Source organism: Cupressus sempervirens, chromosome 10 (genome assembly GCF_028749045.1).
Source record: "Cupressus sempervirens isolate cs-2001-9-10 chromosome 10, ASM2874904v1, whole genome shotgun sequence".
NCBI classification, from domain to species: Eukaryota; Viridiplantae; Streptophyta; class Pinopsida; order Cupressales; family Cupressaceae; genus Cupressus; species Cupressus sempervirens.
In genome coordinates, this window is record NC_143127.1 from 844282846 (window position 1) to 844296194 (window position 13349).

At 36.0% G+C, this 13349-nt stretch overlaps 3 pseudogenes; all 3 read left to right on the plus strand.

Moving 5' to 3' along the window:
* The window catches only part of LOC149536626 (ABC transporter E family member 2-like), a 72426-nt pseudogene extending 62736 nt beyond the window's left edge, over positions 1-9690 (plus strand).
* LOC149536627 (histone deacetylase 6 pseudogene) lies at positions 3247-3992 on the plus strand (annotated as a pseudogene).
* Positions 9691-11222: 1532 nt separating the features above from the next.
* On the plus strand, positions 11223-11983 carry LOC149536628 (histone deacetylase 6 pseudogene; annotated as a pseudogene).
* Positions 11984-13349: the final 1366 nt, after the last annotated feature.

Genomic DNA, 13349 nt, shown 5'->3' on the forward strand with positions numbered 1-13349 from the left:
ACAACACCAATGATCTAAATTTATAAGGATGATAATAAATAGTTAAATAAATTGATGAGGTTTTTAAATCTTCTTCCCTTGTTGGTTTTTTTTATTATTCAAGTCAAAATCCCTAAGAATTTGGATGTACTAAATATGGAAAAGAACTAATGATCTTGTGTACTAGTAAGGATGGACATTATAGTATGGTCATTGATCAATAAACTAGTAATTGCCTTCCATCATAGCTCCAATAATTTAGGAGTTATATGGATTGTATATAGTTTGTTGAGTATATCCATAGCAAGGCGGTATCTAGTTGTTGCCTGACTCTCAGTCACCCATCATTTTTTTTTAATGTCAAGTCAGTCTGGTGTCTAGGTCTAAGTCCTTCATAGGTAGGCCATCCTTGCCGGGTTTCCCTCTTTCTTGCCTTCTCATTCATAAGCCGGGTGGGTTGGTTTAAATGTTGTCATTATTTGGGTAGGTGATAGCTCCTAGCCCGGCAAGAATATCATGTTCTCCCTGATGATCTTCTCGGATAAAGAATGATTGTAAAGCTGTGATCTCCAGGCATATATGTGGGATCTGATTTGATTGATATAATATCAAGTCTAGCATTTGAGGTTTTAGAATTTCATTCCATGGGGCAGTGGGTGCAATCCAATTGACAAGATTTCTACGGTTCTAATGTGTACAATAGGTATAAAAATAGAGCTTGCAAGTGGAAACTGTTTGATTATGCAAATTAAGAGGAGTTCAACATATTTTTTAGATGATTACAAAAATGGAGATGATAAAGATATCATCATGATATCATGTTATCCAACGCTTGTGATATTGAAGACCTTATCTCAAATGATAACCAGTTTTGGAAGGGAATTTGAATTGATTTGAAAGATCCAAAATGTAAAATTCCAAATTATTTACGTTTGAGGAGTTTAGAAGTTCAATGGTCATGCGAAAACTATCCGAGCTAGTTAAAGCATCAATAAAAATACAACAATGTGATTATGCAAGTTTAATGAATTATTCGGAGAGGTTCATTCAAGGGTTTGATGGTTCATTGTTTCAACATGTGGATTTAGAGTGAAAGTTTAGTCTCAAATTGCCAAGTTCAATGATTTAGAGCAATGGTATGGAGATCATTCAATTCTAGATCAGAGGAATTCACAAGAGGTTTCATAGGTTCAAAAGTTAGTTCAGGTGTTGGGACTTGTTGGGACTAATGGTATTGGGAAGTCTACTGCACTTAAAGTCCTTGCTGGAAAACTAAAGCCCAATATTGGCAGGTTCAATAGTCCTCCTGATTGCAATGAAATTCTTACATATTTTCAAGGATCAAAGCTATAGAACTATTTCACTCTCATTTTAGCAGATAATTTGAAGGTCACCTTTTCATTGTTTTGGTTTACTCTGCGTCATTTTTCTGATGTAGGCAAAAATCAAACCTCAATATTTTGATCACATACCAAAGGCAGTATAAGGGAATATGGGGGAAGTGCTTTCCCAAAAGGATGAAAGAGGTGTGAAATCTGAGGTTTGCGCTGATCTTGACTTGAATCAGGTTATTGACAGGAGTGTTGGTGATTTTTCTGGAGGAGAATTATAGTGGTTTGGAATTGTAGTAGTGGCAATTCAAAATGCTGAAATATATACATGTTTGGTGAACCCTCAAGTTATCTTGATGTAAAGCAACGACTTGAAGCTGCACAAGTAGTGCTATCTCTACTTAGGCATAACAGCTATGTTATTGTTGTTGAGCATGACCTTAGCGTCCTTGATTACTTATCGGACTTAATTTGTTGCCTCTATGGAAAGCCTAGAGTGTATGGAGTGGTAACCCTTCTATTTTTAGTAAGAGAAGGCATTAACATCTTTTGGCTGGGTTTGTTCCCACTGAAAATCTTCGATTTCGAGACGAATCGCGAACATCCAAGTTTGCAAAGACACCACAAGAAAATGTAGAAGAAATAAAAAGCTATGCACGGTACAGATACCCAAGCATGTCAAAAACTCAAGGTGATAAGCTGCAGCCAATAAAGACACAGATGAATTGAAAAAGAAAAAAAAAATCTCATCGAATCTCGTTTGGAGGTGAAACTTGATGGATGCCATAGCATGAGTTGCAGGTGTGAAATTTCAATATTTGAGCCCAAAGTTGATAGCAACCCGATGTAAAAGAAGATCTTATGAAAAGCCTTGATTATAAGTCTGCTATTTCAGAATACAGTGATTCCATGGGTTACAAAGAAAGCAAATCCAATGCCCTTGACTCAAATGGCTTTAAATCAATGAATGTCGATAACGATGAAAATAGTAATGCAATTGATCAAGTGAAGGGGCACAAGGGCTATCTCCTTTGCAAGTAATGGACGTGTCGTATATACTACTGGGGCTAATGGCATGGTATGTGAGTTGGATTCAGAAACAAGAAATCTCTTAGAAAAATTTAGAGTTTCAAAGAAGGCAATTTCTTCTTTGGCAGTCTCTTCTGATGGAATAAGCTTGGCTATAGCAGGTGCAGAACTAAAACATTTTAGTTTGCCAGATAAAAAGAAGTTGCAAAAATTTACAGGGCATCCAAATTTTGTGAGGGTTATGATGTTTGCAACAAGTGGGAAGCATATAATTTCTTCTGCTGCTGGTGAGAGGCATGTTGCTCTGTGGAAATGTGACAGTAGTAAAGGATCTGGAGCTGCTGCATCTGTTCTTTCGATGGAGCAGCCAGCTGGTGCCTTGGACTGCAAAATTTTTGGAGATGATGGTGAAGGTCTAAGTGTTCTTGTTGTTTCAGAATCGGGTGTTGCTTATATTTGGTACAGTGAGAGTGTAGAAAAGTTGAACTCAACAAAACCAAGTAAAGTTACAGCATCTATAAGCAAAGAGAACAGCTCCATTGCAAAGTCTATGAGGAAGAGTAGGCCTTGTGTTTTTTTCAGCAAAACTACAAGGTATTGGAAGTGATAGCTCTTTAGCAGTTCTAGTTGCATATGGTAACTTAGTAAAGCCAAGTTTTGAGAGGTTGGAGGTCTTGAAGAAAGGCACATACATCATATTGAGTGCCTCCGATAGTGAAATGTTATTGACTGCACTACATGATAAGAGTGATGTTGCAATTAAAGGTCAACAAAATGGAGTCACTACTTTAGGTCCTACCAACGCAGAAGATGCACGAAAAGATCAGTTGTTTATATGAGTTTTCATATGAATGATCTAGTCTGAGTGGCTCCAAGGATCAACACACCATCAAAAATAGCATCACTGATGATCCTAATAAGCACAGTAAGTCGGGACCAATGGAAAGTTGAGGAGGCCTTCTACACTACAGACCGAGTGATGATTGTATCTTTTCACAAATTTGGGGATTATTTTCCTAGAACAGGCCACATTAAGGATGTGGGACATGGTAAAGGGAAATACTATGCCTTGAATGTTCCCTTTGAATAATGGAATTGATGATGAGAGCTACAAGAATATCTTCAGGCCAATTATTCAGAAGGTGATGGAAGTATATCAGCCACATGTAGTTGTGCTACAATGTGGAGCAGACTCTCTTTCAGGTGACAGATTAGGGGTCTTCAATTTATCAGTTAGAGGACATGCCGATTGTGTACATTTTCTTCGTTCGTTCAATGTACCACTGATGCTGGTTGGTGGTGGTGGTTACACCATTTTTAAAGTTGCACGTTGCTGGTGCTATGAGACTATTGTTGCTATAGATGTTGAGCTTGAAAATAAGTTGCCTTATAATGAATATTTCGGACCCAACTATAAACTTTATGTAGCTCCAGCTAACATGCCAAATGAGAATAATACAAATGATTTGGAGAAAATGAGAAATGCATTGCTAGAATAGCTGAGCAAAATATAACATGCTCCTAGTGTACCATTTCAAGAAAGGCCAACAGATACATAATTTCCTGAAGAAGAAGAAGAGGAGATGGAACGATAGTCAAATTGTCAAATCTGGGATGGGGAATATATTGGTTCATAGTCTGAGGAAGACCATAAAACCCAAAATTTATTTTCACAAGCTGAAATTTACATTTTTAGATGGTAATGGGGAATTTTTAAATTAGGATAGGTCATATGAAGAGACAAACTCATTTGTGGCTCCTTTTGTTTGTAGTTTCGAAAGTATTAGTCTCTAGTCTTTTCAAATTCTGGAATTTGAAACACTTGGCATTCTCATGAAGGTCATATGTTGTAATCTCTATATATACTATTGGAAAAGTAAATGCAAGGGTCAAAAAACTGTTGGTATGAAGAGAGATTGCAAAGACAATCACGCTTGGTGTCAATTCTTTACTGTCCAAGTTCTGCTTTTTCTGCATACAGTCAGAGAGCTGGAGTAGGGAGAGGGGCACATTTAATTTCTGTAATTTTCGTTTCTTGCATTTGGGGAGTTTTCTATTCCATTTTTGTAATAGATTTGATACTGACTTGTAAGTAATAATGATCAGAGCATCATTATTTGCTATGTTCATAATAAATAGAGATCTTTTGTTAAATCAGAGAGTTTAAAAGGGGTTTTTTTGATTATTCACAATTAGAGAGTTGCATTAATTGATTTTGGGCATTATCTTACACCTTAGAATTGGATAACAAATGTGTTGTGGATAAGAGGTGTTTGTAGCCATTTCTATTATAGGAACCAAAATAGAAGATCTTCTGTTCTAATTTCATTTACATTGCATTTGCATTTGCATTTATTGAATTCATATTGCATCCCCAATGCCGAGGAGTCATAAGATGTGTGAGTTCTCGAAGTTGCTAGGTTTAGGATCTAAATTTTGCCTGAGTTAATCTTGCCTAGGATTGACTTGGTTTTCCTCTTTCCTTCTCGGGTTAAGAACGCACCCAGTTAGTTTAGGCAATAAAACAAATTCATTGCATATCATTTCATAAGGGCGCTGTACCTTCCAATTCAGAGGAAATCTATCAATCTCATGATAGATTATCCAATTGTTGGCATCTAATTGTTCTTTCAAATTTGGGCATTTTGAGAGTTTATTTAAAAGGACAATCTATTTACCAACAGATTTTTGGGTACTTTGCTGGGGAGACGAAAAAAAGATCAGTGCTGGAGATTGTTTTCTCAGTCTTATTATTATTATCTCAGCTAGAGATTGGCGACTCTATGTTTTAAAGAACCCTGTTGCATATCAGAGTTTGAAGAATTTAAAAGGAATCAGGCTTCCAGTCCCAACCAGCTAAAGAAAGAATTAATTCAAAGTTGATGGTAGGAAGTTTCTAGTGAAGAAAAATAGAGGAGAAAATTTGTGTTGATGTTTTCTTCCTCAGTGGTTATAGATATCTCTACTATCTAGAGATTGGCAACTCCATTCTGGTTCTCACAATTTTGAGTAAGAGGTCTAGTGTCTATATTTTCAAATTTTATTATCTCTAACTTGCAAAGATTGGCGACTCTGTTGATTAAAAATGACCATGCCTATTAAATTGGTGAAAAGAGGGAGACCAGATTCTTCCCTTATAGAGCTTCATCACACTCTTGATTTTGTATTGCACAACATGTTTGAAGCTTGGAGAGAAAGCATCAATAATGGAGTAAGGATGAACCTGAGTATCAAAGAAGATCATGCAACCATGTTGTTATGGAGAAGTATATGTGCAAGATATCACCTATTGAAAGAGGTGGAAGAGAAAACAAAGTTGTTGCAGAAGTTAAAGAGAGAACTACATGTAGGTGAGGGCGAAATGTCAGAAGCCCTTTCAGATTGTATTTCTTTAAAAAATTTAGTTTTGAGTGAACAAGAAGTCAAACCAGATGTGCCTAATAAAAAACCAATGAATGAAGAACATTTTTAGCCTGAATCATCACAGGAAGAAGAAAAAGTAGTTTTGATCCCTTGTTTCTCAACAATTTTTCCTTTGGAATCATTAGTTTCCCCAATAGATTCATCAGTTGAGGATGAAAAGGAGATTTCTCCTCCTAGTGATGAGACTAATCAAAAAGATTTTGAAAGTGGTCTACATGTGTCTGAATACCAAAAGCACACCATCAATAGTTCAGATGCAATTATGGATGATTTCAGTTTCTCCCAAGAATCAACAGGTATGAATCTAGAATCACTTCCTGAATTGAAAGCAAAAGAATCAGTTTTGATTTCAGACGATGAAATTATTGAAGCCAAAGAAACTACATTGATTGTTGAAATGAGTGAGGAATCAATGATTGAAGATAATATTGCTCATAGGCACAATGAGGAATCATCTCTCTTAGTTGAATCACTTAAGGCTGCAGAGAATTTTTTTGAAGAAAATATAATCAGTGAGAAAAATGAAGAGTCCATCACAACCAGTGGTTTGATTCTTGAAAAACAAGAGATGTCTTGGTTTCCAAAAGTACAACTGTCAGCAAATGAGGGTATTCCTCATAGTGATAAAAGATTGGTCAACAAGGACCCCATGGTAGAATTTATTTGTTTTGAAGAAAAGGTAATGATTAATTCTTTTGATGAGTCTTATGTTGAAAAGAAAGTGAGGTCATGTTTTGCTAAAGCTAAAAATATGGTCGAAGAGTTGATAAGAAAAATTGAAAGAGAAATAAATGGGGATCATGCTTCAAATTGTTGTCTTCTTGAAAATTATCTTGAAACAAATGTGTTGGCTACATTATGTTTTAGTGGTCATCATACTAAATCTGAGAATGTAACTTCTTATGAGATGGATGAAAGTGATAATGAGTTACCTTGGAAGAGGCACCGGAAAAAAGAACGTTTCCAGCCTATGGAGATTCTTGAAGATCATGAAGGAAAGGTAAGCAAAATTGAAAAAGAAGATGTATCTATATTTTCTTTTCCTGATGTTGATGAAATTTGTGAAATGGATGAAAAGAATGTAGGTGATATTTCAAAATTTCGGTCTGAAAATCATCCCAAGGCTGATGGATTATTTAAAAATGAAATTTTTGGTGTCATTGAAGAGTATAATAGTATTGAGTCTTCCTTCATTATGGCTGGTAAAGATCAGTTTTCTGAAACATTTTGCTTTGAAGATAATTTATTGGTGAATGATCTTGATCAAATATGTGCAAATGAAAAGGCTGAGATATTTTCTGACAACCACCTTACTAAAAATGTTGATGAAGAAATTGATGCAACAATAGTTTTTGAAAAAGATGTTTCAAATATTAATGAAGTACTGCAGCATCCTGTAGGAGACAAAGAATTAGATGAAGAATTTTCTAGTCATGAAATAAAAATTGAGCAATCCTTGGTGCCAGCCACATATGATTCTTCTTCTTTAATCAATTCAAATATTAAAGTTTTGATTTTAGAAGGACATTTCTCAAATTTGATAAATGCTAAAGATGAAGAAGATGTTTCAATTATATCAGAATCTATGAGTAATGAAAGATCATCCAATTTCAGCCTGGGTTTGAAGTCTGAAGTGGTTATTAACAGTGCGTCTAATGCTGGTATTTTTGATAAAGGTGATATTGTTGGTAATAAAATAAACACATGTAACTATCTTCCAGCAACATGTACAAAATCTAGTGATTGTTTTTCTTCTTCACCAAAGAAGTTAGAACATGTGAAAAATGGGGATGCATTTTTCAGCTCTGGTCCAGAATCAGAAGTTGTTTTTGACAGTGCTTGCAAACGGTATGATGATATTTCTCTCCTAAAAGATTTGCAATGTTCTGATTTTGTTAATTATGATTTGAAATTTGATATCTCTCCTAAGGATGATAATAGAGCAAATGAAGATGATAATCATGAAAAAGATGAAATGAATTATATTCCAATAATGCATCCAGAATATGTTGAATATTTTCTTCCATCACAAAAGCTTGAGTATGCAAGGAAGGATGTACATGGAAGCATAGATGAATTAGAGGTCTATAATGAGGCTTGGCTGTTTGGAAAGATCTTGTGGGTCATTATGTTGCAAAAGGCTTTGGGGCTTAAGTTCAACAGTGAAGGAGTAGCTAAAGATTACCTATGTTGTTTCAAATTGATGAAGCATCTTCCTCTATTCAGAAGAGGTTCATACTTTTCTCTTCCCGTGAATGGCCACATATGAATCTTTCTTTATTGCTGGTCCTGCTAGTGAGGTTTCCTCACCTTTTCTAAATAAGTTTTCTTTCCAATTTTGGTGTGTCTAGTGTAGCTCCTTCTTGCTTAGTATGTTGTGGTTGTTTTCTCTCGCTTTGTTTCAGTCTGCCCTGCTCCCCTCCGCCCTCCCTATATGCACTTTCTCATTGATTTTGGTCTATACTCTATAACCCAATGCTGAAGGCACTTGTTTAACCAGAGATGTTGGATTCTCTATGCACTTTGCAGTGCATGTTCCTCAGTCAGAGCTAGCTATTGCCTGACTTTCAGTCACCCATCAATTTTTTTTTAATGTCAAGTTAGTCTGGTGTCTAGGTCTAAGTCCTTCATAGGTAGGCCATCCTTGCTGAGTTTCCCTCTTTCTTGCCCTCTCATTCATAAGCCGGGTGGGTTGGTTTAAATGTTGTCATTATTTGGGTAGGTGATAGCTCCTAGCCCAGCAAGGATATCATGTTCTCCCTGATGATCTTCTCGGATAAAGAATGATTGTAAAGCTGTGATCTCCAGGCATATATGTGGGACCTGATGTGATTGATATAATAGCAAGTCTAGCATTTGAGGTTTTAGAATTTTATTCCATGGGGCAGTGGGTGCAATCCAGTTGACAAGATTTCTACGGTTCTAATGTGTACAATGGTTATAAAAATAGAGCTTGCAAGTGGAAACTGTTTGATTATGCAAATTAAGAGGAGTTCAACATATGTTTCAGATGATTGCAAAAATGGAGATGATAAAGATATCTTCATGATATCATTTTATCCAAGGCTTGTGATATTGAAGACCTTATCTCAAATGATAACCAGTTTTGGAAGGGAAGTTGAATTGATTTGAAAGATCCAAAATGTAAAATTCCAAATTATTTACATTTGAGGAGTTCAGAAGTTCAGTGGTCATGCTAAAACTATTCGAGCTAGTTAAAGCATCAATAAAAGTACAACAATGTGATTATGCAAGTTTAATGATATATTCAGAGAGGTTCATTCAAGGGTTTGATGGTTCATTGTTTCAACATGTGGATTTAGAGTGAAAGTTTAGTCTCAAATTGCCAAGTTCAATGATTTAGAGCAGTGGTATGGAGATCATTCAATTCAGGATTAGAGGACTTCACAAGAGGTTTCATAGGTTCAAAAGTCAGTTCAGGTGTTGGGACTTGTTGGGACCAATGGTATTGGGAAGTCTACTGCACTTAAACTCCTTGTTGGAAAACTGAAGCCCAATCTTGGCAGGTTCAATAGTCCTCCTGATTGGAATGAAATTCTTACATATTTTCAAGGATCAGAGCTACAGAACTATTTCTTTCGCATTTTAGAAGATAATCTGAAGGTCATCTTTTCATTGTTTTGGTTTACTCTGCATCATTTTTCTGATGTAGGCAAAAATCAAACCTCAATATGTTGATCACATACCAAAGGCAGTGTAAGGGAATGTGGGGGAAGTGCTTTCCCAAAAGGATGAAAGAGGTGTGAAATCTGAGGTTTGCGATGATCTTGACTTGAATCAGGTTATTGACAGGAGTGTTGGTGATTTTTCTAGAGGAGAATTACAACGGTTTTCAATTGTAGTAGTGGCAATTCAAAATGCTGAAATATATATATGTTTGGTGAACCCTCAAGTTATCTTGATGTAAAGCAATGACTTAAAGCTGCACAAGTAGTGCTATCTCTGCTTAGGCATAACAGCTATGTTATTGTTGTTGAGCATGACCTTAGCATCCTTGATTACTTATCGGACTTCATTTGCTGCCTCTATGGAAAGCCTGAAGTGTATGGAGTGGTAACCCTTCCATTTTCAATAAGAGAAGGCATTAACATATTTTGGCTGGGTTTGTTCCCACTGAAAATCTTCGGTTTCGAGACGAATCACTAACATCCAAGGTTGCAGAGACTATGCACAGTACAAATACCCAAGCATGTCAAAAACTCAGGGTGATAAGCTGCAGCTACTGAAGACACAGATGAATCAAAAAAGAAGAAAAAAAGTCTCATCGAATCTCGTTTGGAGGTGAAACTCGATGGATGCCATGGCATGAGTTGCAGGTGTGAAATTTCAATATTTGAGCCCAAAGTTGATAGCAACCCGATGTACAAGAAGATCTTATGAAAAGCCTTGATTATAAGTCTGCTATTTCAGAATATAGTGATTCCACGGGTTACAAAGAAAGCAAATCCAATGCCCTTGACTCAAATGGCTTTAAATTAATGAATTTTGATAATGATGAAAATAGTAATGAAATTGATCAAGTGAAGGGGCACAAGGGCTATCTCCTTTGCAAGTAATGGATGTGTTGTATATACTACTGGGGCTGATGGCATGGTATGTGAGTTGGATTCAGAAACAAGAAATCTCTTAGAAAATTTTAGAGCTTCAAAGAAGGCAATTTCTTCTTTGGCAGTCTCTTCTGATGGAATAAGCTTGGCTACAGCAGGTGCAGAACTAAAACATTTTAGTTTGCCAGATAAAAAGAAGCTGCAAAAATTTACAGGGCATCCAAATTCTATGAGGGTTATGATGTTTGCAACAAGTGGGAAGCATATAATTTCTTCTACAACTGGTGAGAGGCATGTTGCTATGTGGAAATGTGACAGTAGTAAAGGATCTGGAGTTGTTGCATCTGTTCTTTCAATGGAGTAGCCAGCTGTTGCCTTGGACTGCAAAATTTTTGGAGATGATGGTGAAGGAGTAAGTGTTCTTGCTGTTTCAGAATTGGGTGTTGCTTATATTTGGTACAGTGAGAGTGTAGAAAAGTTGAACTCAGCAAAACCAAGTAAAGTTACAACATCTATAAGAAAAGAGAATAGCTCCATTGCAAATTCTGTGAGGAAGAGTAGGCCTTGTGTTTTTTGCAGCAAAACTACAAGGTATTGGAAGTGATAGCTTTTCATCAGTTCTAGTTTCATATGGTAACTTAGTAAAGCCAAGTTTTGAGAGGTTGGAGGTCTTGAAGAAAGGCACGGACATCATATTGAGTGCCTCTGATAGTGGAATGTTATTGACTGCATCACATGATAAGAGTGCTATTGCAATTAAAGGTCAACAAAATGGAGTCACTACTTTAGGTCCTACCAACGTAGAAGATGCACGACAAGATCAGCTATTTATATGAGTTTTCATATGAATGATCCAGCCTGAGTGGCTCCAAGGATCGACACGCCATCAAGAATGGCATCATTGATGATCCTGATAAGCACAATAAGTTGGGACCAATGGAAAGTTGAGGAGGCCTTCTACACTACAAACTGAGTGATGACTGTATCTTTTCACAAATTTGGGGATTATTTTCCTGGAACAGGCCACATTAAGGATGTGGGACATGGGAAAGGGAAATACTATGCCTTGAATGTCTCCTTTGAATAATGGAATTGATGATGAGAGCTACAAGAATCTCTTCAGGCCAATTATTCAGAAGGTGATGGAAGTATATCAGCCACATGTAGTTGTGCTACAATGTGGAGCAGACTCTCTTTCAGGTGACAGATTAGGGGTCTTCAATTTATCAGTTAGAGGACATGCCAATTGTGTACATTTTCTTCATTCGTTCAATGTACCACTGATGTTGGTTGGTGGTGGTGGTGGTTATACCATTTGTAATGTTGCACGTTGCTGGTGCTATGAGACTGCTGTTGCTGTAGATGTCGAGCTTGAAAATAAGTTTCCTTATAATGAATATTTCAATCCAAACTATAAACTTTATGTAGCTCCAGCTAACATGCCAAATGAGAATAATGCAAATGATTTGGAGAAAATGAGAAATGCATTGCTAGAACAGCTGAGCAAAATATAACGTGCTCCTAGTGTACTATTTCAAGAAAGGCCACCAGATACAGAATTTCCTGAAGAAGAAGAACAGGAGATGGAACGACAGTCAAATTGTCGAATCTGGGATGGGGAATATATTGGTTCATAGTTTGAGGAAGACCATAAAACCCAATATTTATTTTCACAAGCTAAATTTTACATTTTTAGATGGTAATGGGGAATTTTTAAATTAGGATAGGTCAGATGAAGAGACAAAGTCATTTTTGGCTCCTTTTGTTTGTAGTTTCGAAAGTATTAGTCTCTAGTCTTTTCAAATTCTAGAATTTGAAACACCTCGAATTTGAAACACTTGGCATTCTCATGAAGGTCATATGTTTTAATCTCTATATATACTATTGGAAAAGTAAATGCAAGGGTCGGCAAATTGTTGGTATGAAGGGAGATTGCAGAGACAATCACACTTGGTGTCAATTCTTTACTGTCCAGGTTTTGCTTTTTTTGCATACAGTCAGAGAGCTGGAGTAGGGAGAGGGACACATTTAATTTTTGTAATTTTTTGTTTCTTGCATTTGGGGTGTTTTCTATTCCATTTTTGTAATAGATTTGATATTGAGTTGTAAGTAATAATGATCAAAGCATCATTATTTGTTATGTTCATAATAAAGAGAGATCTTTTGTTAAATCAGAGAGTTTAAAAGGGATTTTTCTGATTATTCACAATCAGAGAGTTGCATTAATCGATTTTGGGCATTATCTTACACCTTAGAATTGGATAACAAATGTGTTGTGGATAAGAGGAGTTTGCAGCCATTTCTATTACAGGAACCAAAATAGATGACCTTCTGTTCTAATTTCATTTACATTGCATTTGCCTTTGCATTTATTGAATTCATATTGCACAACCAATGCCGAGGAGTCATAAGATGTGTGAGTTCTCGAAGTTGGCTAGGTTTAGGATCTAAATTTTGCCTGAGTTAATCTTGCCTAGGATTGACTTGGTTTTCCTCTTTCCTTCTCGGGTTAAGAATGCACCCAGTTAGTTTAGGCAATAAAAAAAATTCATCGCATATCATTTCATAAGGGAGCTGTACCTTCCAATTCAGAGGAAATCTATCAATCTCATGATAGATTATCCAACTGTTGGCATCTAATTGTTCTTTCAGATTTGGGCATTTTGAGAGTTTATTTAAAAGGACAATCTGTTTACCAACACTAGTATAAGACAAATCCATTTTCAAAATGAACTCATTGCATATAAAATGCAATATGAATAATTACATTTTTCAAAAATGAGATATGTGTCCCTAAAAACCCTAAAATAACAATTTCAATATTATATCAATAACTAAGACAAATATCTAATCAAAAATTATGGCATACTAAAAAATGTAAATAAATTTACAAAAGAGTATGGATTAGAAGCTAAAAAATACTAAATGAAAACTTGTTGATACTAAAATGAGTTTTTTATGTACTTGATTAAATCATGGCTATGACAAAATAGATGCAATATTTGGTGGACAACTTCAT